We start from the raw sequence: 5,110 nt of genomic DNA, 5'->3' as shown, positions 1-5,110 counted from the left end.
TATTAAGGCAAATATTGCATTATTTAGGTATGCCTATTATTACTAATATTATTATTGTTATAATTATTATATACATATACATATGTATATTTTTAAATGTGTGTTAATATTGTATGTCCTAGTACGCGGTATTATTAGTGTTATCATTTTTGTACAAGTATATATATAGGTTAAAATAGATAGTATTATTACTATTAGTGTATGTATATATATTTGAATTACGTGTTATCATTACCATATATTAAAGTACATGTTATTTATTATTGTCATACATATATATATATATATATATATATATATATATATACATATGCTAAGGTAGCGTTATTATGACCATGTGATATTATTATTAGTATATAATTATTATATTTTAATTATTTATGTAGTGTCATTGTGGTATCATTGTATGTTATTATTACAGTATAACTTGCAATATTAATATGATATTATTAGTATATGAATATTATTATAGTATTATGTTTTCATTATTGTTACTATTGTTATTGCTTTTTATTATTATTAATATCAAATATTCTTAGTATTTTTGTTTCTCAGGTATATTCAAATTTTGTATTATGTATTATGATATTTACTCTTATTATTTTATTTTACTATTTATTTTCGTGTACGTAAATCCCTATGATTTTAATGCTAGGGTATTAGCTTTCAGGCTTCACGTACCTTTAAGCTCTGAGGGAATATATATGTATATATTATATTTATTTATTTTCCATGTGTATTTATAAATTCATAAAATGAGTAATTTAAAGACTTTTTAAATTAATTTAGGGATAATTCTAAATTAATTAGGTACCGTTAGTAAGAACGGGCGCGTAGGGGGTGCTCGTACGTTCCCCTCGCGTAACCGAACTCCTGACCTCAACTCTGGTAACGTAGAGCCACTCTACCCCTAACGGGGTAATAATCATGTGTTCTAACCACACTAAAAGCTTAGTGGCGACTCCGACATTCCATTATTTTTCCTTGAAAATAAAAATTGATTTTTATTTCGCCGCCCGGGGCACACGCGCTCCCGGGACGTTGCGACACATTGGATAGTTTGTAGTCAAAAATATATTGTTGCTTGACTATACTAATTTAAATGGATGCATGAAAAAAATTTAGACAAGTAGCCATTAGGGGTTCATATTTTAATAGAAATCAACCATAATTAACTTCAACATTGGTTATGTTTGCTATAGTTGTCAATTGTCGTGGATTTACAATGCTTAGAGTGATGTCTCCATGGGATTTAGCTGGGAATATGGAACCAATATATAAAATCATATTGAGCATATTGTCTATGGACAATTAAAGAACTCAAGTGTGAGAGCTTGCAATGTTAAGACATAAATGCGCTAAATTTTTAGATATTGGACTCCATGATAGTGAAGGCTAGCTGAATAAAGTTTCTCAAAATGGATTTATTATGGGTTGGGTAAAAACTAAGAGCAGTGGATCAAGATCAAAACAAATAAAAAATCCTAAGTAGAAAAACTTAGAATGCCTCTAAGACCACACCAAAGGTTTACATTTAAAGGTGCTTGTTGATTTGCATCATTATCACAAAAATAGTGTCAGTTCAGGAATAATACTTGAAAGTACTAAAGTAAAATTATTACTTTTCATTAGCTACAGATAGTTGAAGAATATACAACAAAATAGATTACTCAAACTTTTATGGATGCATATTATCCTTTATTTTAATACTAACAAACAAAAAGTTTGTTCCAAATACATATCCTAATTTAAGATAGTAAGGCACTTTATCCAACTACAAAGTAGAAACATCCTGACATGTTCACACGTTGTTCACTATAGGTGGTGGCTTAATTTTCAGTTGTACCATTTTTATTTAAATCCAAACTGATGGAATCTATAGGATTATCTCATGATATTAGTAACTCAGCTGGCTTTATACAGACTCAACCATTAGTTTTCATCTCTAGTGGAGATAGAAAAGGATTGGGAGGCATTTGCAAGACTTCTAGTGATCCTTCAAGCATCTCAACAACTTTGTGCATTGGAGGGCGATCGCTAGGCTTCATTTGTATGCACCATAGAGCAACAACTAGCATTTTCTTTGTCATTTTCCTCTCTTCCTCTGTAGCATCATCTTCTATGTTTATGTCGTTCCCTTCATGGATTTTTTCATAAGCCCGCAAAGGAAAGTAAACTTGGCTTGAGTGCTCTGCAAATGCATTCAAATTCTTCCTCTTGCTTGCCATTTCTATTAACAACATTTCATAACTATAAACATCAGCTTTATTTGAGATACCTCCAATATTTTTACAGAACAATTCTGGTGCAATGTATCCCATCGTTCCTCTTGCAGCAGTAAGACTTACTATGCTATCATTTGTTGGATACAATTTTGCGAGTCCAAAGTCTGAAATTTTTGGAGTGAGATTCTCGTCGAGAAGAATGTTATGAGGTTTGATATCAAAATGCAAAATCTGCATCTCACATCCTTGGTGTAGATATTCAATCCCACGTGCTATTCCAAGTGCAATTTCATACATTTTATCATAACTCATGGATATATTTCCTCCTTGAAGAAAAATGTGCTTTTCAAGAGACCCATTAGGCATGAAATCGTATACAAGAGCACGCTTAGATCCCTCCACACAAAATCCAACAAGACGCACCACATTGACATGATGAATTCTCCCAATTGTAGCAACTTCATTAATGAAGTCTTGCCCATTATCCTTGGACTTAGTCAATATCTTTATTGCAACATGACTACCACTGCAAAGCCTACCCTTATATATTGAACCATAACCTCCTTCACCTATCTTGTCTTAGAATTTGTTGGTCATCTTCTTAATTTCTGAGTAGGAGTACCTTATTAGCATTAGATTATTTTGACTTTGTAGGAATTCTTCAACATTAGCATACATTGATAAATGCCTCCTCCGAAATTTATAGAGCAAAAACACCAAAACGGAAAGATTTCCGCACAAAATTCGTGCAACAACATATACTCCTGCATTGGAAAACATCCCCATCAGCCCACCCTCCATTGTCCTACCCACCCACCCACAAACAATGTGCATGAAGTCATATACAAGAGCACGCTTAATTATATCAATATCAGTCATGCAAGAGCACGCAATGTCAAATATCATGCTGAAACTTTTTGAACAGGCTGTTGAAATTAATGTGGTAGTGGAGGGCTAGTGAACTTAAAACTTTACATTCATTAAAAAGGTACATGCAAGTACCTCTGTGCTTTCATATTGGAGATTGATTTTGGCCGAGCATATTCGGTGCCTAATGCCTTCCCCCCTTAGCCTCCAAACATAAATTGGAATTTAGAAGTTGCACATAGTTTTCCCATTCCTAAATTAGAAATAGGATGATGGCTCATTTTTTTAAAAAAAATTCTTAGAAATTAAGGATGGTGGCTCATTTTTTTCTAAATGTAAATAAATAAATAATACGAAGTCATTTAATATTTTTGGATGAACATCCACTTCCAGATTAGTGAGCATGGAGATAACTTAAAACTTTAAAATCCTCTTGACAACAACCATGCAAAACATAGCTTTTTGGGAGGGGAAAAAGTTTATACCATGTATAAAATTATATTGAAATTTTTTCAAATCCATCCAAATTCAAATCTAAGGTTCGAAATTCATTCTCCCAAAAACTACCGTAGATTATGGAAGAAGAAAACAATAATTTTTTTTTTTTTAAAAAAAAAAAGGGAAATAGAGTTGGACTGAAAACTCTACTATATTGATAAGGAAATGACCATTATATAGGTTAAAAATAAACGGTTACAAACACAAAAATAGGCACCACTAACATCATGCTAAACAACTCCTAAGCACCACTAACATTATATTAAACAACTCCTAAGCACCACTAACATTATACTAAACAACTCCTAGGCATAACTCCTACAAACTAGGCAGCACTAACATCATGCTAACCAACTCCTACAAACTAGGTAGCACTAACATCATGCTACTAATTTATTCAACAAACCCTCCCTTAAACTGATGTTCCATACATAACATCAGTTTAATAGGACTCAAACTTTGAAGCGCCATCCCTCAGATAAAGTCATTTGAACTGCAAACACTAAGTAGCTCCCTGAGCTTCTGAAATGCTAGAAATTTGAGAGGCTTTGTTTGAATATTAGCAACCTGGTTTTCACTTCTGCAGTAAACCAAATTAATAACTCCATCATTCAAGAGATTCCTCAAGAAATGATACTTCACATCTATATGCTTGCTTCGACCATGTATGTAGTAACAGGGAAAAAAATAAAATTAAAAAAAATATAATAATAAAATAATAAAATAAAATTAATTAATTAAATTAACAAGTAAAATGAATAGTATGATAAGGAAAATATATATATATATATATATATATATATATATGTGTGTGTGTGTGTGTGTGTGTGTATATATATATATATAAGTAAGTTATTATGATATGCATTTAATATAAAGGTTAACGGTATATATATATAGAAGTGGAAAGCTTCTTCTAGAAGCTTACTTGGATTTTTTTTTTTTAAAGTGCTCTCTCTCTCTCTCTCTCTCTCTCTCTCTCTCTCTCTCCTACGACTCTCTCTCTCTTCGATTTCGGGCTAATTTTACGCCGGATCGACAAACCGAAGACACCACGACGCTCCTAGCGAAGTTCTCTACAAGTCTGCCGGAGTGGATCGTCAGGGAAACGAAGTTGGATTTCATCCCAAATCCAAGGTAAGGTTTTATATTCAATATTTGGATTTTTGACAGTTGAAAAAAGTGATATACGCGTAAAAATACTGAACTTTAATACTGAAAATTTTCAGTTCTAAGGTGTTGATCGGGAACGTTGGGAATCATCCCTAAGTTGAGGAAAGACTTTTTAAGTCGAATTTGACTTAGTGGTAGTTATAGAAAATGTTGTACGTACGAAAATACTAAATTTTAATTCTGCAAGTTTTCATTTTCAGGGTGTTGAGTTGAGAACCTTGTGGGTACAGGGAAGATTTTCTCAGGGGCTTTTCAGGAATCAGGTAAGGGAATAAACTAAGTTAGTTTCATTTTGAAAAAAATGTATGTATATATATGTAGCATTTGGTTTCAGGAAAAAATAAATA

General features: G+C 32.2%; 1 pseudogene; it reads right to left on the bottom strand.

The window, feature by feature from the left end:
- Window positions 1–1,925: 1,925 nt before the first annotated feature.
- LOC131145709 (rust resistance kinase Lr10-like) lies at window positions 1,926–3,131 on the bottom strand (annotated as a pseudogene).
- Between the last annotated feature and the right edge of the window lie 1,979 nt (window positions 3,132–5,110).

The sequence above is a fragment of the Malania oleifera genome, chromosome 13 (genome assembly GCF_029873635.1).
Source record: "Malania oleifera isolate guangnan ecotype guangnan chromosome 13, ASM2987363v1, whole genome shotgun sequence".
NCBI classification, from domain to species: domain Eukaryota; kingdom Viridiplantae; phylum Streptophyta; class Magnoliopsida; order Santalales; family Ximeniaceae; genus Malania; species Malania oleifera.
Note: the sequence above shows the minus strand (reverse complement) of the source record. Positions and strands in the feature narration are given on the sequence as shown.